Raw genomic sequence first — 23,393 nt, forward strand, 5'->3', positions numbered from 1 at the left:
CAAAATATCAGACAGTCACCGTTCTGACATTTAATAATTGTCAAAATGATTTGTTTGAAAATGTCAACCACCACATATAAAGGGCTCTGCGTGTGTATGTTTATGACTATGCTAATAGTGTGCATGTGTATATGTGTGTGTGTGTGTGTGTGTGTGTGTGTGTGTGTGTCACCTGTAGTGTGAGGTTCATATTTTTACTTCTCATGCTTATTTATTTTTAGGTTGCCAAGCACAAAGTCCGAAGGCAACCTATTGTGATTGTTAGTTTTATTAGGGGTGCCAAACACAAAATGCAAATGCAACCTATTGTAATTGTTAGTATTATTATTATTGGGGGTAAAGCAGCGAAGCTGTGAGACACCCATTGTTATTCGATGTCTTCCTATTATACTGCCATTGGAGTCTATGGCAGTCCATGGAACGCCTTGGCAAAATTCAGGTACTGATTCAGGACAGTCCGATGATCCCTCACAGCAATTTTGGGGTCGCTAGCTCAAGAGCTCTAGTGCCATCAACAAGTCAAAGTTGGACATACATTCATGTTTATAACTTTTGATCCAATTGTCACAAACAAAATATCATTGGAATCCTTGGGCCAAGCCCAGCTGAACATAGCGCCAAAGGTGGCGCTATGTTGACAAAAGTTATTGAATAGATTTTTCAAAACTGTTCGGCAGCGACAGCCAATCAAATTTGACGCGAAGCCGCCAAACAGGAAGTAAAATAAAATTAAAAAAATAGATGATTTGTGATTGGGTGCAAGGAGTAGATGCGGCTGACTGCCCTTCCTATGTTTAACATGGTATGGATGGTTTACCTCGCAACAGTGAAACTGCATTTTGACTGGTAATTTTTTATTCTCAAAGGTGGCAAAAGTGAGTTTTGGCCTTCTTTTACCTCCCTTCAGTGGCTGACCCGGACGTAACATACTCAGATTAATTACTCTGATTATGGTCCCACGTCACGCAACGCAAGGACCACGAAGACGCTTCGAAGCAGTCGTGAACCTGTTTTGTTTCTGCATTGGGTTTTAGTGAGCAGATCAATAACAGCCCCATGCTGCTTCGTCGCCTGGACGGAAGGTCCCAATTTGGGAGGCGCACCCAGTCAGGCTCTTGTGGTGGACGCAAGGAGGGTGCGCAAGGACGTAAATGGTCCGTAACCCCCTTGCATTGCGTGAACGTGGGACCATAATCAATCCTTAAAGGACAATTCCGGTATTTTGAACATTGAGCCCCCTGTCTGGTTTGTCTATGATGAAATTGAGTGGTTAACACCGACATTTTGAATATTGGTCCTGTCTCCAGTGTTTGGCTAATTTCGAATCGCCCCTGCCTGCTTCTCAATGGCTGGCTATGGGCATTCACAAACACTAAAATGCTGCTTGCAGCTTTAATTGTTATTATTCCGCCACATTTGACTTACACAGCCTTATCCGCTGGCACACTTTTTGTGGAACTTATTACAGCTGTTAATACAAATATTACACTGACTGGCCCAAAGGTGGCGCTATACCAATAGTACAAAAATGCTAACTTTGAACAAGCATATCTCATTACCGCTTTGACTTACAGTCATGAAACTTTGCCCCCATATGCATATCCTCATGGTGAACAAATCTGCCTGAGGAATCCATACTGTTTTTTGGATAGATTTACAACCATCTTGAACTTGGTTAAAAAGACTAAATTCCCAAAGGATCCTAGGATTTTTGACTGAGACAAAAATCCTTTAGCACTTATCATCCATGGAGCACTGTCTTCAATCTGACATAACAACAAACACAATAAAGATAAAAGCACCCTGGAGCCATTCATTTCTAAAAAAGGGTGTGGTTTAAAACGTGGAAAGACTTAAATGCTTACATCAACACCAAAATGGACTCCTATGATCTTGAGTCCAATAGGCAAGGTTAACTTAGAACAATCAACATCACTTGGTGTAGTCAAAGGCACATAGGTCAAGATGAACCTCTCCGAATTGTATCCATATCGGGCTATAGGGAGAGCTATAACAATGAACTGAAAATGCAACCTCTCCAAATTGTACCATGATCGGCCGATAGGGGGGGACTATAACAATTAACTGAATATGCAGACTTTGGACAGCCATATTTTCTGACCCCTTTCTTCTACAGTCATGAAATCCTGCAGACATTTGTCTCGCCTAATGTTGAGTAGTGTTGGCTCGTTCGTTCGCGAACCAGTTCGAATGAACGAGTCTTTAGGACGAACGAACCGAACCGGTTTGTTTCTCTCGTTCGTCTCGTTCACCATTCAATTCACCAGAAACTCGACTGAACGAACAAACAAGTTTTCGGTAGCACTAACTCCACTGAGTCTGACTGACTCAGCTGAGAACCGTGCAATGGCGTGCATTCCATGATGCGATTTACTGCTACCGGAAACCAGGCTGAACGAACAAACGATTCGCGAACTACTCCTCCCAGTTCAGTCGAGTTTCTGGTAGCACTGAGTCTGACTGACTCAGCTGAGAACCGTGCAATAGGGGATTATCACGCTTCCGGGTTCCATTGGCGGGATTTTTTGTGACTTCTGGGAGGCTATTCAACCATCTGCCTCCATGTTGGTTTATTGGTCGATAGCTCAGAAAAAGAAACAAACATTTGAACCCATTTCTCCCAGTCCAACGTGTAGACTGCAACTGGTTGAGTTTTTTCTCTTCTGCTGCCGGGTTGCTGCAGGCCTGCAAGAGAAGGTGCTGGCTGACATGTTTCAGGTCAGTGTGTCCACTGTCTCCCATCTTGTTATACCGTGGGCCAACTACCGTTACCTGCTCCTTGGCTCCCTCCCCATCTGGATGAGTAAACAGCAAGTCAAGAACACCATGCCAAGCAAATTTGTGCAGTACAGTCCAGCGATTTACTGCTACCGGTGCAGTCGATGATTACCCGAACATCATCTTACAAGAACACAACAACATTTTCAACCAAATGTGACCATTAAGATATGTAGACAAATGTTTAAGATGGACTGAGGCACTCACAATAATAATCCTAATTAACTTGTCTCTAACCACTGCGCAGTTCACCGAAGAGGATGCTCTGAAAACAAAAGCAATCGCCCGACTTTGAATCCTCGTAGAAAGAGCAATACACAGAGTCAAGGAATACCGCATCTGGGAACGCACTGTCCTCTCACCTTGTCTGGGACAGTCAACCAGCTGTGGACCGTCTGCTGTGTGATGACCAACTTCCAGGGAGCACTTGATTCAAAAGGCTACATCCCTGTTGAATAGTGTTTCTACTCAAACATGTACCTATAAATATTAAATATAATATATAAATATTAAAACGAGAGGCACTGAACATTTGGAGTGGTCCCTTCATTTTTTCCGGAGCTGTAATTCTGTATACTGAAAACATTGTATATATTGAATGACATGTATGTCATAGAATGAGAAGTCTTTCATCTATAATCAATTTTAAAGTCCTGTCAGTCCATCCTGAAAGTATTCAAAATAATGTTAATATGTAATGTAGTAAATGATGTACTCAGAAAAAGGGAATGAATTAAATACTTTTATTCTTTCAGTTCCTTTATTCATTCAGTTAATTTCACATTCATTTCACTTTCTGCTGAAGATACACATTCATATATGTACCAAAGAAGTACAAGTCTACCTTATTTTTCATCTCTTTTATCATTTCATTATCCCTCCAGACTGAGCTGACGCCAAACTGACGTTAGCATAAGCCAACCTACCTAGCGTAAGCTAGCTAGCAGACACTCACCTTCGTAGTCGATATATTTCTCGAAAAATAAACAATCCCTTGTCCAGTTTGGAGCGGGCTGTTATGAAGTGTTGTTCGATAAGTCTGTGAACGTCAGAAAACGTGACTTTGGGTACATTTACCAGGGATGTTGTGAAAGTGAACTGCCGGTCCTCCATCATCGGTTCGCCAGAGTGATGATGAGTGATTCACCGGATGTCACAGTGCACAAAGAACACCGAATGCGGAAGTACTACGTATCAGCGTGATAATCCCCCATAGCGTGCATTCCATGATGCGATTCACCGCTACCGTAAACTAGGCTGATTCGCGAACGACTCCTCCCAGTTCAGTCGGGTTCCCGGTGAATCGATTCACCGGAAACTTGACTGAGCTGGGAGGAGAATCGCGAATCGTTTGTTCGTTCAGCCTGGTTTCCGATAGCGGTAAATCGCATCATGGAATGCATGCTATTGCACGGTTCTCAGCTGAGTCAGTCAGACTCAGTGGAGTTAGTGCTACCGGAAACTCGACTGAACGAACGAACGATTCGCGAACGACTCCTCTTGGCGAACTGAATCTCGCGAACTGGGTCACGGAAACAAATCATTAAATCCACCACTAATGTTGAGCACATGTTCTAGGCAACCCTGAACCTGTAACAAAATGACTGCTGGACGTCCACGTTAACCCAATCAATGTTAGGCGACTAAAGGCGAGGTAAACTTGAGTCAATCATCACCAAACTTGGTGTACTTAAAGAAGCATAGGTGAAGGTTAGCCGGGTTAAAGTCCATCAAAATACGACCATAAGGGGCGCTAAAGCGATCAATTGAAAACTTTAAAGACTCTTAACTCCTCAGCCTTTTGACTTACGGTGATGGAGGTTTCGTCGCCCATCACCAGATCCGAGCTGAGGCTATTCAAGCGTTGTAAACCAAATGGAAACAAAAAAGGTCTTAATGGTCTTTGTTAGGGTCTTAATGGTCTATCAGGATCTTTGGGTCTGCTTTAGGCTTTGGCCCCATAAAGTGAGGCCCGAGCTTTAATTTATATATATATGTTTGCACATTCCTGTTAAGATGGTTATTTTTCCAGCAAGCCAGCCTTTATCGTCTGTCATCCCTAATCTAAGACCTGCAGATCCGAGCCTTTAGTCCCTCTTTTTTTCTGTTGTATTTCAGCACTTTAGGTTCATGAAAGACGCCTCATGCAGAAGAGTAGCCAACTTGAACTCTCGGCCTGCTGGGCTGTCTGTTTGAGGTTTGTTGGGATCTACAGCTATGTGTAATTAACACACATACACACATAGGTCAGCACCCTCATGCGCACAAACGCATATGAAAACACACACGCACCCACACAAACACACTCCTTCACACGCACCACCACACACATACACACACAAAACCAACAGTTTGCTTGGCAAACTGTTGGTGTTTCTTTTTGCATAGTAAAAAGAAACAGATGATTCAGCTCGGGAAAGTTGAAGGAAAGAGGATTTGGGGAGGGGGAGGGGTGGCTGGATGTCACAGCTGGCTGTCTTCTTGGCAAATTCAATGCATTGATTTTCAGCCATTCTTTGTCTCTTGAGAGGGGGATTGAGAATTCACTGGGGTTCGGTGTAAACAGCAAAAGTAAACAAGGGAAAAGGAAGGGAGAGAGAAAAGATTTGTGTGTTGCTGGTCCCCCATCCATTGTTTTCCGAAACAGGAATTTATAAACCTGGGTATTTATTGTGAGGTGGAAAAGAATGACAATAACAGTACATCTGATGGCCATAATCCTTTCAGCACTACCAAACATTGTAGTTTATATTTTTTGGACAACACATCCTGGATGGTGGTCCAAAGAATAGGAGGTACAACGAAATAAAAGTTTTATGCAAAGGATTTTAACATGAATCTTTTTAATTACTACAAGAAGGACACAAGTTAGTTTGTGTGTGTGTGTGTGTGTGTGTGTGTGTGTGTGTGTGTGTGTGTGTGTGTGTGTGTGTGTGTGTGTGTGTGTGTGTGTGTGTGTGTGTGTGGTGTTGACAAGATGGAGTGGGAGATAGAACCTGAAACAACAAACAGTTTTTTCTCTCTTTCTGATCAATATACAGAACCCAAAACAAACCACAGCAGGAGTTGAGGCGGAAGCCCAAGGTCCACAATCTAACCGTGCTTCAGTCACATGCCTTCACTCTCCTTATCCAACCCAGTCGCCAAGAAAAAACTTTGACAGTGTACGTTTCCATGAACACTGGATACGTCGCATTTCAACGTAAAATAGCGTGTTATACCTACAGTATCCACGCGTGCCGCTGTGGAGGTGGGTTTCGGGGTTTGGGTTTCACGGTTTCGCGGCAAATTGTGGAGACGATTGTTGAGGGGGGGGGGACACGTTTGTAGGGGGGGGGAAACACGTTAGTTGAGGGGGGGGGGGGAGACACGTTTGTTGAGGGGGGGGGGGGGGGGACACGTTTGTAGGGGGGGGGAACACGTTTGTTGAGGGGGGGGGAGACACGTTTGTTGAGGGGGGGGACACGCTCGACAACGAGAGTTGGTTTTTATTGAACGCTCGACAACGAGAGTTGGTTTTTATTGAACGAGACTTCAACACGTAACAGCTGCCCGAAACAATGGACACGTCACTCTCGGTGACGGTGTCGACAACAAACAATGAACATGTTAATAGAACAACACACAACCACATAACATCCCGAACCCATCAACCCCACTTAATCCTAACAACAAAACAAGTTAAAAAAAGCCCCTTTTGTCAACTGACAACCCCAAATCCCAGAATCCCCCGCGGCTCCGGAACACGGCGTCCACACCCGTGGTCGCCACAATATATATATTTTTTCATTTTACATTCCCCTCTGCCTTGGAGCAAAGGGTGACCCTGAAAACGTTTTCTTCTCCATTCGAAATGATTGGGGGAATGCCCACATACCGTTCAAAATCCACCCAAAATGTCCTAGAAGCATCCCAAATAAAAAAGATATTATTGGCCATTTTGGCCAATGTTTTGAAAGTAATAATATTTGAGGGAATATTTTTTTGTTGTTGTTTTAGCAGCGAAATTCGTGTGCGCGTGTGTGTGCGTGTGTGTGTGTGTGTGTCTGTGTGTGCCTGTGTGTGCGTGCGTGTGTGTGTGTGTATAACACGCTATTTTATGTTGAAATGCGACGTAATCCAGTGTTCACGAAAAAGTACACTGTCAACGTATGCTTTTGGCGACTTCCTAATAACTATAAAACTAAAGATCAGACACAATCACTGACTAAAGAGATTATGCAAGTAAAAAGTATATTTCTCGCTAGAAATGTTATTAGAAACACGTTTAACGGTGAATCGGTCCTAAAATATTGCATTTCCCATTCAGATAATAAAGATTAATAAAGATCATACAAGGAAAATGTACATTTCTCGCTAGAAATGTCATTAGAAAACGCGTTTAATGGTGTATCTGTCCTAAAATATTGCATTTCCCATTCAGATAATAAAGATTAATATAGGCTACGTAACAATTTCACCAAATGCTAGGAGAACGTATGACGTATAGGAGAACCCTGTTGGTGCTTTTCCCCCATTCATTTCGAATGGAGAAGAAAACGTTTTCAGGGTCACGCTTTGCTCCAAGGCAGAGGGGAATGTAAAATGAAAAAATATATATATTGTGGCGACCACGGGTGTGGACGCCGTGTTCCGGAGCCGCGGGGGATTCTGGGAATTGGGGTTGTCAGTTGACAAAAGGGGCTTTTGTTAACTTGTTTTGTTGTTAGGATTAAGTGGGGTTAATGGGTTCAGGATGTTATGTGGTTGTGTGTTGTTCTATTAACATGTTCATTGTTCATGTGTTCATTGTTGTCGACACCGTCACCGAGAGTGACGTGTCCATTGTTTCGGGCAGCTGTTACGTGTTGAAGTTCCGTTCAATAAAAACCAACTCTCGTTGTCGAGCGTTCAATAAAAACCAACTCTCGTTGTCGAGCGTGTCCCCCCCCCTCAACAAACCTGTCCCCCCCCCCCCCCCCCTCAACAAACGTGTTCCCACCCCTACAAACGTGTCCCCCCCCCCCTCAACAAACGTGTCTCCCCCCCCCCCCCCGCCCCCTCAACTAACGTGTTCCCCCCCCCTACAAACGTGTGTCCCCCCCCCCCCCCCTCCCCGGTCAACAACAGTCTACCCCTCCCCCCCTCAACAATCGTGTCCACAATTTGCCGCGAAACCCGTGAAACCCAAACCCCGAAACCCGCCTCCACAGCGGCACGCGTGGATACTGTAAGTATAACACGCTATTTTACGTTAAAATGCGACGTATACAGTGTTCATGGAAACTTACACTGTCAACGTTTTTTCTTGGCGACTGGGTTGCCTTATCTGCTCCCTAATGGGTTGCCTTATCTGCTCCCTAATCTGAATACACTAGCAGTGGATCAGCTTGATACTTTGATTAGCTGCTTCTGTTCAATGATTTAATAAAACATAGGTATGAGTTGTTTAATTCTCCAGCCGAACTCAAAGGCAGAGTGGATTTTACGTTAAAGGTATTACTTAATAATTAATAAATATAAATGTAAAAGGTTGAATTCTCCACCTGAACCGAATAGCTTCATTGACATTAGGTTACAGGTATAAATCACTGGTTCAATACCAGGCGTCATACGGTACCGGAGCCTAATCAATCATATTGATTAGACAGGGGGACTATTAGTGAGGCCTCTCCTGTTGAAGAATTGAACCGGCCAGAGTGTAGAGGACAGGGGAGTATTTTGCGCGCTGAAGACTCTAATGACCAAACAATCAGAGTATTGATCGTATGAGCTCAGATCGAGAGAGAGAGAGAGAGAGAGAGAGAGAGAGAGAGAGAGAGAGAGAGAGAGAGAGAGAGAGAGAGAGAGAGAGAGAGAGAGAGAGAGGCATACAATTTGTGGTTCTTTCTATCTTTCTTTGATAGATATAGTTTACCTCTCAGCTACATGGCTTGCTGATCAGCACTGTGCTTTATCTATCTCTCTCTAACTCCTGCAACCCAATCTGCATGTTGCCAAGGTTTAGAAGAACAACAATATGCATTAGTGTCCGAACCAACAGTGCTTTGGACCAATCCGCATCCCCAGCATCTCCTACCAAGTATATATTTTTAAGGGCCTACCCCTATCCAAACAGTTTCCAAGGACAAGTCTCCAGATGGTTCTGGAGGACATGTGGATGGCGGATAGCCGCGGCAGCTACGTAAGCATCGTGACATCATTGCAGCGCAGCATGGTGTAGCCTGCCAATAAATTCAATGAAAAAGAAGAATGTGAGACATTAAACAAAGAGCAACAATGGAGGACGTCAAAGAAGGAAGGCAAACTTTTGTTATTTTTATCCCCTTGTGGCATTTAGGCCTTTAGGCTGGATAGATCAGTCTACCAGCCTACCCAGTGTGGACTGTAGCAAACAGTCCTCATCTATCCAGCACACATCTAGGTGGACACGCCCACTTGTGATGTCAAAAGAGGCAGATTTTCTAAACGGCTTGTAACGGCTAATCAAACTCACACCTGGTGCTATCATATGTGACCTTTAAAGGAGAAATCCGGTTTAAAATGGATCAGGGATATGTCAGGGGGTCCGCGCGGTGGTAAAAGGTAGTAAAAAATAAAACTTGAAATGATGGCCCTCGAAAGGTAGTAAAAGGTAACAAATGCAATTTGACTTAAAGGGGGCCTATTATGCTTTTCCGTTTTTTCCTTCTCCTATTGCGCTTTACATACGTTTTGGGGTATATAAATGGTTAGAAAAGTTACAATACCATAAAATTCCCGCAAGGGGGAGTAAATGACTACCGCAAATCACTGTTACCGAGCTACCTAGAAATGGCTCGTTGGGACGACGGGAACCCAAACAAACTCGCCGGTGGGAATGCATTCTGTGGGAATACAAAGTGCACGGTTGAAGTCAACATCAGGCGGCACAGTTGTCCATGGGATCGCTAAAGGCACACGTAAGCAGCAACGGTATGTAGCCACTAAGAGTTTTTAGTGACTTAGTATGCAATCCATACAAAACTTTGTGAGCATCTTTTTCCTGTGTTTTTGGATGTGTTATTTTTTTTTTTGGTTTACCTAGAATCTGCAGTCCAGTAATCTATTTGAAGATTCACCCTTGCTGATGTTGCTAGAATATTGGCTATACATACATTCATGTATCACATACTTACTTTCTACTAACAATTCGATAAAAGCATCGGCTAAATAACTTCATAACCAAATAGGATATGGTTTATATTTGCAAATGGCTTCTTGCATTTGTGATGGGTAACCAAGGTTTACTCTGCAGTGTTACTCCATTACCAAGGAAAAAACTGCTAAATTATTATTTTCCAGTTTCTGATACGATTTGTTTCTGTTATTTGTAGCCATGCAGACACAGGTGTCTCCTGTCAGTGCAGACTTCGGAACAACCTCTCTTTTGCCACACTCACTGCTGACTTCAACACCAATAAAGGGCCCAGGCTGGTGACCTAGCAAGAGACCACGGCTTGAGTTGGAGGAAGAGGAGGAGAGTGACTCCTCAAGTCATTCCACAGTCTGATATTGCGTTTTGCTCCAAAGAATGTGTTTTTTCCCTTCATGGGAATGTTGTGCAGGTAATAATTTACACCATCTCGTAATTGTGAAAGCCATTGATTGGAATGATTGTCAGGCACACTCTGTGTTGCTTAATGGCGGTGCTTTTTTTTTTACCATAAGTTGTATCTAGCATCAATGCACCACAATGAAAATGCATCACAGGAGCAAGCTACGACTTCTGCAGTGCAGGCGAAGAGTGGGGAAGGTGTTGTGAAGGCCGTGAAAACAGATCCAACATTCAGTAAGTTTGTAAAATATAACCTTTAAACACACATCAGTTTACAGATTGTTATGGCTACATTCATTAGTATGTCAATGCTATATCTTCCAGACTATGTACATGACCTCATGAGGCTGCTCATGGAGGTTTTTGAGGACCCAACATCATTTGAAGAGGAAATGAAGACTATCCCCATCCCTCCAGACCTTTCAGCGGAATAGACACACTCTCCCAAGGCTGAGCTGGTTGCCCGTCACGTCTCCCGCTTCAATCAAGAGGTGGTCTGAAGACTACGAAGTCACCAGATGGGAACTGCTTCCATATCCGCTGCACCACACATGACGGGATGACGACCCGACAACTATGTCCTAAATATCCCCAACACCAGCTTACAAAGCTGCGATAGGCAAGATGCCGGAAACGCCTAAGGGACAAGGAGCGGAACTTTCTGTTAAACTGTTTTCAACAATAACCTCTTATAGGCTGGGCCTATACTGGGCAGCCCCCACCTCCAAACGAAACCAACTCTTTTTGAATGGTCTGACCATGCTCAACATAAAAAAATAGTTGGCTTCGTTAGGAGGTGAGGGTGCACAGTAAGGCCCCGTAGCTCGCGGCCTTATAGTTTGTTTTTCTTTTAATGGTAAATTGATTCAAATCACATAATAATATTAATAGTATAATATTGCTTTGGTTTTGTTTAGTGGGAGCTTACAGCCAAAATGACTTACTCTTCATCTGTTGTGTGCCTCCCAGGTCCATAATCATACTTGTGTATATTGTAGATATTTTGTAGACTGTATGTGTTTGTGTGCATGTTGTGTCATGCAGGTTGTGTCATGCGGGTTATTGATTCTGGCACTTAGCTCATTCATCTTAGTACCTAATAAATACAATAAGACAAAATAACTACTGTGTAAAGTGACTGAGTACAACATGACTGCATAGGACAATACAGATTCAGGAAGCAACATCTGTTTTCCAGTCATACTTTTATTGAAAAAAAAATTTAAATCACTGATTAGTTCTACATAACACTGATTGATATTGTAAACACATGGCTGAGACAACAGTGAACAGGTGAGATTTCTTGTAACTGGTATTGCTGAAGCAACATCTATTCGAGTAGGATTGTTATTTACAAAAAATGTTATCACTAATGAATAACAAACATGGTACAGTTGGCTGGAACTAAAGTTAACAGGTGAGAATGATGAGATTACTCGTTTTCCATTACAAGTGGACTGATATTACTGTTGCTATATGGTAGAGATGATCTAAACATGCAATATAGTTTACTAGAAGTTAATTATAAGGTTTTGTGATGATAGTGGTAGGCTACTCATCTTCTGAGGATATATATATGTATATATATGTATATATATATACATATATATATATATATACATCCTCTGAAGATGATGGATAGATTACATGACATCGTTCTCAACAAACTAGCTTAGCCTAAAGCTCATCAGTTTTACCTTTGGGATTACTCTACAGCAGACGTTCTTCACTTCGTTGGGCATAGTGGCACAATTCCCACAGTTGCACCTAGGTAGTAGAGATGTTATGTTATAACGGTGTATTTTGATGGACAAAAGTAGTCAACAATATGCCATGTCGGGACATAAAAAGCTTGTTACGGACCCTTGGAGAGTACGAGTGGTCTACTAGCCGCAAGCTAAGTCTGAAAAGCTACGATAAATACATGATAAATCGCGTGTGTGTATAATAGCATAAACAAAAACTTACCACTGTGAAATGTCCTGGTCCATTGTACGACTAAAATCGCGCTCGTCATTTGCGTCGTCTGCTCCATTATCGCTTTCGGGGTCCAACTCAGGCTCAAATTGGTAAGGTAGCACTGAAGCCATAGACAGAGTGACAGAGTGCCTGGAGAGACGTCAGCACCCTGTCAGCACCAAGATTCTAAATGCCTCAAAATTCTAAGCAACAGGGTGTTTCACGTAGGGGTTGTAATACTCATAAAGTATGAGAAAAAATAATGTGCTAGACAACCCTTTATTTTTGTAAATCAATTCTATGAGGTCAAACAAATTAAATAATGAACAGTAAAAAAGGGCATAATAGGGCCCCTTTAATATTTGTGTTTACATGTTTTAACTTCATTTAGCCTAAAAAATACAGTTTACGGTGCTAACAGGACCTGAAATTAGTTGGCGTCGCTGGTTGCTACAGCGACGCTGGCAACATTTCCCGCATTTTCCCCTCAGAGTTCCGTACGCGTCTCTAGCTCTATGAGAGAATGGGTAAATGTTAGGGATGGGCGTGAGGAATCGATTACTCGAGTACTCCTCGTTACAAATGAACTCGGTTGGTGGACAGGCAAACTCGAGTTTGCATATACACACACAAACAAAGTTTTCTGAAGCAAATGTATCAATTTTCTGTCTGCACCACTAACGCATGTCGTGGGCACAAAGAAAATTAAATGCATCCATTTTCATGGCGCGTTCCGTGCCGTGTGCAGGCACGCCAGAATTCAAAAAGTTAAGAGATGGCGGTTAAAGCAAACCGCAGCGAAGAATTGAAATACTTTAAAGAAATAGGAGATCATAAGGTGAAATGTAAAATATGCCAAGCGAAATCGAGCTACCAGAAAGTACTATGCGGCAACATATGCTCCTGAAACACAACAGTGAGTTCGGGAAAGCAGACCCGCAGCAACGGTGAAAGTGAAAGTGTGTCGGCTATTTTCACCGCCGCAAGACGCAGCTGTAATCCCGGGCGTGTAGAGAAGATCACAACGCTGAGTATTTCCAGTCCATTTGCTGCCGTTTTATTTGCAGCTTTAAATTATTTGCAATGGTTAGGCTACTTGTTTCGTTTTTTCACAGGCCTTGGTTCGACGTGATTTAAATTGTGAGACGCATATTTATTTTTGTAAGGAAAATGTGTTTTGAACGTTTGCAAAAATAAATAATGAATACTCTGATAACTCTGACTGTTTTGATGGAGAATAAGCATTACATGTTTGGTTGGTAATATTGCCGTTCATCATCACGCCTATTCCTGCTGCAGATGCGTTGCATTCTAAAAATAGATTTGATTTAACGAGTACTCGATTGATCCTCGAGGAATTCCTTCGATCACTCGAGTTTGGAATTTACTACTCGTGCCCATCCCTAGTAAATGTACATTTTTACAAACGTGGGTTGACGACCCGACATTTAAAGACTGGCTGAAACCCGTGATGGGAAATGATCGAGAAGCGTTTTGCTTGTTGTGAAAAAAAACGATAAATGTAACATGGAATGGCATTAAAGCCATTAAATCACACAACGCTTCAACCATTCATCAGCAGCGGCTTCGTGTGAAGGGGGAGCAGCTCTCTATGTCCTTGTTTTGCGGTGCTAGCAGCAGCAGCACTAGGACTACAGGGATCGCGGCAACACAAGTACGATACTTGTTGAGGCTGCCCACCCTTTTCTACATTGAGCAATCAATGTGCAACAGGTTAAACCGTCCATCGCCACAAAGCCCGGGATCTCCGGCATAGCGCCACGTTGCACGTCCTCCTGGGTATCATTATACTCAACATCGGCAATCGACCTGTTCCAACACCTCCGCCCTACGTTCTTGTTTTGGGGGAGCCCAGTAAAAGCCACCTAGGTGGAATGTGGCCGCCAAGTAGGTGGTTCGTAGCAATGGACATTGCTACAAGCATATTCTCCGATACCTCCAATTTATCCCGCCTGGATTGTACTGGCTGACACCCAAGTAGTGTAGGCTAGATAGATTGTTTGTGGCTACAGACTACACAACCTACAAAATTACAACATCACCTGAGGACTCAATCCTCCTGCAAAATGCCCAAAACAAGATAGCTTACCTGACTGATGACATCCGTAGACTTTCTGCTGAGCTGCGAAAGAAAGAAGCGATCCTCTCCAGTTTCAGTGAAAAACTCCGGGAGAAGGAACTTTTACTCTCCAGCTTCACTGATCTCGCAACCGATCAATCAAAGCAGATCTCCACCCTCAGTGCAGCCCTCCAGGACACGGTCCTCTGGGACCCGGCATCAGGCATCCGAGCACCTGTCTCCTCCACTCCTGGCCTTCAACCCTGGACGGAGGTCATCGTTCGCGACCGAAGAAGAAGGCACACTAGGGCGGTCATACCTGCTCTGCCCCTCGGAAATCGGTATGAGGCCCTCGCCGCAGTCGAAGCTTCAATCACTCCACCGGCCAAGTCGGACGAACAGCAGGACCTGTCGCGTGCTTCGCCAGCCCAGTCATCACCTCCGGCAACTTCCCACTGGACGCTTGCCAGTGTCCCGGCGATTGGGACTGCTCCTCCGGTCGATTCCTCCCTGGGGGCTGAAGTTATCTCCAATGGCTGTCCAAGGGTTCCTCCGGTGAAGCATCCGTCCGTCGCCGCATCTACCATCCAGTCCGATCAACCAGGCCAACAGCAAAATGGATATTCCTCATCCCGGCGAAGACTGCTGCAGGAGGCAGTCTCCAGGCGATCGGCACCTTTTCCCACGGTGCCTCCTGAGGCGGAGCCCGACAGTGCCTCTCCTCTCCAGCCCTCGGTGGAACAGCCGCTGCAGGGAGCCTCTGGAACCACTGCCACCACACACTGTATCCCCGGCCCCAAGATCCCAGTCATTCAGCCACTGTTCCCACCATCCACTCTGATAATCGGCGACTCCATCACTAGACATTTGCGCTTCTTCAACGTTATCACGCGTTGTATGCCAGGCGCCTTGGTTACTGATGTCCTGGCTGAGCTCCGGGATATGCTACCAACTCTCCCATCTACAATTCGGAGGATTATCGTCCATGTCGGGTCAAATGACTCTGCCCGTTGTCAGTCAGAGCTCACAAAAACTGACTTCAGTGCTCTCATTAGCTACCTTAAGCAGTGTGGTAAATCTGTATTTGTCTCGGGTCCAATTCCTACCATTGGGCGCAGGAACGAGCGTTTCAGTAGACTTTTGAGCCTTAACACTTGGCTTCGGGACACTTGTGGGGAAACCAACGTGGGCTTTATTGACAATTTCGATGTTTTCTGGAACAGACAATCACTCTACTTGAGGGATGGATTACACCCAAACGCGAAAGGCTCACGCCTGCTAGCTGCAAATATACACTATACCGTGACATGCATAGACACAGGCAGATGCAGTCGCCATGCTCAGAAATGACTTCCGGCCTCTGACTTCCGCTCCTCTCCTGTGGAAACTACGATCCCCCTGCAGCTTACAGTATCGAGCGCCCTCTGCTGTCCCATTCCGGCATTGACAACTAATAGAAAAATACCCAAGACTAGGCAAAGTGGAAAATATGGAGTGCATCGCCGCGTATTACGGAGCTTGCAGAGACTTCCACCCTCAGCTCTGTCTCCTATCACCATGGAGCTGTTTAATACACAATCCCTCACAAATAAATCTCTCCTCATAAATGACCATATTATAGAGAAAATGCTTGACTTCATGTGCCTAACTGAAACCTGGCATAAACCAGCGGACTACTACGTGCTCAATGAAGCATGCCCACCTGGATACAACTACATGGAGAAAGCCCGCAGCTCTGGTCGTGGTGGTGGACTGGCCATCATACACCGGGCTGAACTAAAACTATCTCCTCTGCAAATGCCTGACCTTTCCTCTATGGAATGTCTGGCCTTCAAATGCAAACATCCATACCCCATGACAGTGCTTCTCATTTACCGTCCTCCAAAGCCAAACTCATCTTTTTTACCAGAGATAAGTGATCTGCTGACCTCACTCTGCAGTATCTCAACAAACATTGTCATTGTTGGTGATCTTAATATCCATGTCGACAACCCCTCCTGTCTGTTTGCAGCAGATTTCCTGAATGTGCTTGAGTGTCTTGGCCTGCAGCAGCATGTTGAGGTCCCTACTCACACCAAGGGGCACACTCTGGATCTGGTCATCACTGACACTGCCCTGATCAATAACATACAGGTCTACGATCTTGGTGTATCTGACCACAAGGTGGTCTCAATGGCCTTTACTTTTATGCTGCCTACCACTACACTTAGGCGTCAAATGTCTTTTCGCAACTGGAAAAGAATTGACGCAGCCACTATGAGCATAGATCTCCAGCTCATCACCTGCCCAGCATCTGCATCAGCGGATGAATTAGTGGAGATCTATAATACCTCACTGAGCAGTGTTTTTGATCTCCATGCCCCGGTCAAATCACGTATTGTTAATTTCTCACGGTCTGCTCCATGGTTCACTCATGAACTGAGGAAAATGAAAACAGCTGGGCGTGTCTTGGAACGGCGATGCAGGCACTCTGGGCTCACAGTCCATAAGCTGGCCTTCCGTGAGCATCAAAAGGCCTACTCAAATTCCCTTAAAGATGCTCGCTCACAGTTCTACTCCAGCCTAATAAATGAAAACCCTGGAAACTCTAAACAGCTTTTTTCCACCATAAAGCATCTCCTGAAACCACAACCATCCTCCTCAACTGAAGCTACAGAAGAGCAATGTAACAGCTTCATCGACTTTTTCAGATCAAAGGTCGATAGCATTCGCTCTGAGATGTCCAGCTCTCCATCTCTGCTTCCCTCTGACGCCAACACCCTATCTGCAAGTGTGCTGTCTCCCCTGCATCTTGCTGAGGTTCAGAGCCATGTTGAGGAAATCATCAGGAAAATGAAACCCTGTACCTGTACCCTGGACCCCATTCCCACTGCTCTGCTCAAGTCACACATCCCCACTCTCAGTCCTCTCATCACCAAAATTGTCAACCTTTCCCTTCAGTCAGGCTGTGTCTCGCCGGCTCTCAAGGTCGCTGTCATCCGTCTCCTTCTCAAGAAGCCCACCCTGGACCCGGAGGTCCTAGCCAACTACTGGCCTATCTCCAACCTTGCCTTCCTGTCCAAAGTGCTAGAGAAGGTAGTTGCTTCTCAACTTCAGGACCACCTCAAACACAACAACCTGTTTGAAAAATTCCAGTCAGGATTCCGTTCAGCCCACAGCACTGAAACCGCCTTGCTCAGGGTGACGAATGACCTGCTGATGACAGCCGATGCAGGATCACCCTCACTCCTCATCCTCCTGGATCTGACTGCTGCATTCGACACAGTGGATCACACAATCCTCCTAGAGCGCCTCCACACCACCATTGGACTGTCAGGCTCTGCACTCAAGTGGTTCCAGTCCTACCTCTCTGGCAGAACTGAGTGTCTCACTGGGAAGATGCAATTCCAGACAGCTCCCTGTCTCCTGTGGTGTTCCACAAGGGTCTGTCCTCGGCCCCATCCTCTTTATTATCTACATGCTCCCCCTCGGCTGTGTTGTCAGCAGACATGGGATGTCCTTCCACTGCTATGCCGATGACACACAGCTGTACATCAAAACTGCCCCAAGCCCTTCTGCTGCCATGTCATGTCTCACTGCCTGTCTTGGGGAGATAAAGGCATGGATGAGAAACAACTTTCTCCAGCTAAACAGCAGCAAAACCGAGGCCCTTCTTGTTGGCACTCCACACCAGGTTCAGTCATCCTCCATAACTCATCTCACCTTCGACAGTCAGGTCATACCCCTCTCCACCACAGTCACAAATCTAGGAGTTAGGTTTGACCCTCACCTCACCTTCAACGATCATATAAAGCATCTGTGCAAAATCTCCTTCTACCATCTCAAAAACATCGCCAAGCTCCGCCCCACTTTAACCCTGCCAGATGCTGAGAAGCTCGTCCACGCCTTCATCTCCTCGAGACTGGACTACTGCAATTCACTGTTCACTGGGATCACGGGCAGGAACATCCAAAAGCTGCAGTACATCCAGAACAGCGCTGCCAGGATCCTGATGAGAGTCAGGAAATACAACCACATAACCCCCATTTTACACTCATTGCACTGGCTCCCTGTCTCATCCCGCGTTGACTACAAAGTCCTCCTACTCACCCACCAATGCATAAACGGTCATGCCCCCCCCCTTACCTGCAAGAACTCATCACTCCCCAAACATCAACCCGCCCCCTCAGATCCAATAACAGTCTGTCCCTCCCTGCAGATCCCAAACACCAGGCTACGCACCATGGGCGACCGGGCTTTCGCCGCTGCAGCCCCTCGACTGTGGAACAGCCTCTTAAGGGCAACACAGACACTAGACTGTTTTAAGACTGGCCTAAAAACCTTTTTATTCATAAAGGCATTTCCTACTTTTTAAAAAATGTATACATTTTCTTAAACTGTCCTTTTGTCCTTTAGCACTCTGAGATTCTGCTTAGAATGAAGAGTGCTCAACAAATAAAATGAATTATTATTATTATTACAAGTAAATGCCACTAGCCCTGCTGGCACCTCAGCAGTAGTCTCGCAAAGCCAGACCAAACTACAGCAAGTAGAATGGTCTGGAGCCACGCTACCTCGAGCCGTCTATCCGTGGGGAAACTGGGCGGGCCTGTTTTTATTTCTTTAAACCAATCACAATCGTCTAGGGCGGGGCTAAGCCCGGGAAGCAGCAGCGGTGTCCATGCAAAATAGAACATCTTTCTTCCTCAGCAAATGCTGTAAGCAAATCTTTTGCAGTTCTTTGCAATTTTCGACGGAAAGAGCCAAACATGCCAACTTTACAGCGCCGTCAAAGTCCTCTTCAAAACTCGCCATACTGCCTAGTTTCCGAGTTTGAGCGGGAGCACAATACGGGAACGCCAGCAACCGGAAGGGGAGGAGTCGCGGCCAAATCCGACGCTAGGCAATAGACGCTGTCCACTTCCGTTCAGCCAGACTACCTCAGCAGTGATAGACGGACAGACCTTACTACCGTCACAATTTAAAATGTCAACCCTCAGGGCTGAGGTTCTCTGGTGCCTGAACACTGCAGCCAAACACAACTCGTACAATTCGAACGAAGGTATAGGGGCATGTAACCAGTGGTGTAGTCTACGTGATACGCAGGTATACGCCGTATACCCACTAGGAACGCACCAGGATTTGCGTATACCCACTTAAAAATGTGCACGGATACGTATCAATCGTCTTGTGACAGATCTTTCACTTCTGTGTTTATTTTTCGCAAATACCGGTTGGGTATAACTGCAATAAAATACTTTTAGCAGTGGAAGTTATCTCCTACATTCACCATTCATAAAATTCACCCTGCGCGCTCGCGCTCTGCCCTGTCTCTGTTACGAAGCGCGCAGCTGCCCCTGCATCTCTGCATGTTAGTTGGCGGGCCGAGCCCCTCCTTCTCGCGCTGCGTGCGTGCGTGCGTGCGACCAGTCCTCCCTTATTAATGTGTAAACCACATAACAAGTAGTCAACAGAAGACAATGTTTTAGTCCCAATGTATATCTCCTTGTTACTTTTAGATGAGAACCCCTGGCCAGCCTTTCGGACTGGGTGTCAGGCTAGGGAATTTAAAAACAGGCATCCTTGGTTAGAGTGGAGGGGAAAAGAGTTAGGTAAATGTCAGCCAACATGCAGTGGGTATACACAATTGAAATTCATAAAGTTAGTCACTATGCAAATGAGAGTATAGGCCTATAGCTAATTCATGGTCATTTTTACGGTGCAGTAATTTCACACTTTTACACAATTCAATTACTGTATGGTATGTTAGATAACAACAGTAAGAGCTAAAATTGGAGCAATTGAAAGAGTGAAACATTAGTCTCCTTTCATCTCCTGCTCATGCACTGGTTAGCCATGGTTGTAAACAGTTCATTCAATTATTTTGAGTAGATTTTGTCCTTGTTTAGCATGTGCTATTGCTACTATAGATAGACAAACGATCTACCGGTCGATCTTCGTTCCTATCCTCACCTATGGTCATGAGGGCTGGGTGATGATCGAAAGGACGAGATCGCGGGTACAAGCGGCCGAGATGAGTTTTCTCATTAGGGTGGTTGGCGTCTCCCTTAGGGATAGGGTGAGAAGCTCAGCCATCCGTGAGGAACTCGGATTAGAGCCGCTGCTCCTTTACTTAGAAAGGAGTCAGCTGAGGTGGTTCGGGCATCTGGTAAGGATGCCCACTGCAGGGCGCCTTCCTTGGGAGGTGTTTCAGGCACGTCCAGTGGGGAGGAGACCTCGGGGAAGACCCAGGACTAGGTGAAGAGATTATATCTCAACACTGGCCTGGGAACGCCTCGGGATCCCCCCGTCAGAGTTGGTCAATGTGGCCCGGGAAAGGGAAGTCTGGGGCCCCCTGCTTGAGCTGCTCCCCCCGCGACCCGACCCCGGATAAGCAGAAGAAAATGAGATGAGATAGACAAAGGACAACTTGTCATTTTTGTGTTCTATTTGTTCATACTGTTATTAAAACCTATTCAACTTTTTCTTGATTGTTGATAATCGTTATAACTCTTAAACTCATAGGGCCCTATTTTAACGGTCTGAAACGCAAGTGGGAAGCGCAAAGCGCAAGTAGCTTTGTGGGCGGTTCTACGGCGCTATCGCTATTTTACAGGCGGATAAATGACACTTGCGTCGCGGCGCAAGTGTCAAAAGGGTTGGTCTGAAGCAGCCTAGTTACCCGTAGGTGTGGTTTGGGCGTAACGTCCAACAAACCAATGAGAGTGCCAGCTCCCATCCCCTTTAAGAGCCATGAGCGCATTTGAATCGGACGAGTTGATATCAGCGCGTCTGCAGTCTCCGATGAGACAGATGCACATGAATTTCAAACTGCAAATGGCTCAGTTTATTGCCAAATTCACACATGGAATAAGGGGTTTTCTTCCACAACTTCAGAAATACTGAGCCCTCAAATAAATTTCGGCAAAGAAAACGTATATGATATAACATATGATATGCGGTAACTGTGGTTCTATTTAATGATATACGCAATACATTATAAACATTGTTTCTTATCAGTATTGTATGCTATCCTAATATGCATGTGTCCCCGCAGTAATAGACATTGCCATTGATTGTATTATGCGTTACGTGTTTAGTTTGCGTGTGTTTAAACAAAGCACACACGCGCGCCCGCATTCATTCATTCTTTTTAACACTCACTGGCGGTAAAACAATGTTTTTCACGATCAAATACTCATCAAACCTAAAAGTTATGGGCATGTAGGCCTACACGATGTCTCTGTCAAGAAAATATGTGTTTGCTGTACGGTGTTTGCAGATGCATTGATTTAAAAGTACAATTTATTACCGCTGCATCAGCTGTTCTTTCCCAAATAATTTACCAAGAATGTGCGGCTAGGTAGATGGGAGAAGCAAAGTGTATGCGCGAGGTGCACAAGCAATCCGTATGCATCTTATGCGCATGTATGCATGCGCCCTTAAAATAGCATCTGAACAACGCGCCACTGACTTTAAACCAGGTATTTCCTGGTCAGTAGCGCAATGGTATTCAGAAACGGCAAAATACCGTTTGCGCCAGAACACGCCTCCTCCTTCCGCCGAACCGCCCCTTGGGGCGCATGATCAATCCCTAATTTACCGGCGAGTGGCGGTGGTGGGAAAAAAACGCTCTGCGCCAGTTGTAAACTAGCAACGACACATGCGCCAGTGACTAAGTCACTTGCGCCAGATGCAAGATAGGGCCCTTAAACTCTTAAATCAGCGGGTTGTAGACCCCTGCGTTGGTGAGTGTGGTGCGACACCCCATAAGCGCCACACACGTAGGCTACATGTACCAGTGGGATGGGTTTGCACGAGGCTGGGAGGGAATCATCACAGTATACCCACTACAATAAAATAGACTACACCACTGGTGATGAGCAAATGGCTAAATACATCACTTCATATGGTGACAGAATAGCTGTCCTCTCCTTCTGTCAACAATCAAACACCAGCACCACCGATAAGGAGACGCTTCTACAGAAATTAAGAGCTAAAATAGGAGCACGGAAAATGAAATCAAAGAAAAAAGGAGTGTCACAATCAGGTGTGGTGGAGAGGAAAGCAGAGGGGATGACGAGACCAAAGAACAATGCAGCAGAAAAGACAACTAGAAAGATCGAAATCGGATGGCTTCATTTTACTGGCATCGATTACCATCAAGTCAGGACCCAAAATGGGGGGGGGGACAAGGCACGCGACAATGGAGAAAGCTTCAACGGTGTCTCTGATCCTCGAACTGGGAAAGCAGCTGTTTTTCCCAGACGGAGCCTCGACAAAGGGCTGAGCAGAAGACTTTGGGCCCTATTTTAACGGTCTGAAACGCAAGTGGAAAGCGCAAAGCGCAAGTAGCTTTGTGGGCGGTTCTACGGCGCTATCGCTATTTTACAGGCGGATAAATGACACTTGCGTCGCGGCGCAAGTGTCAAAAGGGTTGGTCTGAAGCAGCCTAATTACCCGTAGGTGTGGTTTGGGCGTAACGTCCAACAAACCAATGAGAGTGCCAGCTCCCATCCCCTTTAAGAGCCATGAGCGCATTTGAATCGGACGAGTTGATATTTTGACAGCGCGTCTGCAGTCTCCGATGAGACAGATGCACATGAATTTCAAACTGCAAATGGCTCAGTTTATTGCCAAATAATATGGCCTAATTCACACAAGGGGTTTTCTTCCACAACTTCAGAAATACTGAGTCCTCAAATAAATTTCGCCAAAGAAAACGTAAATGATATAACATATGATATGCGGTAACTGATCTATTTAATGAAATACGCAATACATTATAAACATTGTTTCTTATCAGTATTGTATGCTATCCTAATATGCATGTGTCTCCACGGTAATAGACATTGCCATTGATTGTATTATGCGTTGCGTGTGTTTAAACAGAGCACACACGCGCGCCCGCATTCATTCATTCTTTTTAACACTCACTCGCGGTAAAACAATGTTTTTCACGATCAAATACTCATCAATCCTAAAAGTTATGGGCATATAGGCCTATACGATGTCTGTGTC

The 23,393-nt window shown here is 45.1% G+C and overlaps 1 long non-coding RNA gene across 1 annotated transcript; it reads left to right on the forward strand.

Moving 5' to 3' along the window:
- Positions 1 to 9,754: 9,754 nt before the first annotated feature.
- Positions 9,755 to 11,950, forward strand: LOC132449431 (uncharacterized). The gene is made up of 3 exons (XR_009523579.1): positions 9,755 to 10,364; positions 10,468 to 10,588; positions 10,679 to 11,950. It is a non-coding gene; the product is annotated as an uncharacterized LOC132449431 (long non-coding RNA).
- The last annotated feature ends 11,443 nt before the right edge of the window (positions 11,951 to 23,393 follow it).

The sequence above is a fragment of the Gadus macrocephalus genome, chromosome 2 (assembly GCF_031168955.1).
Source record: "Gadus macrocephalus chromosome 2, ASM3116895v1".
Classification (NCBI taxonomy): domain Eukaryota; kingdom Metazoa; phylum Chordata; class Actinopteri; order Gadiformes; family Gadidae; genus Gadus; species Gadus macrocephalus.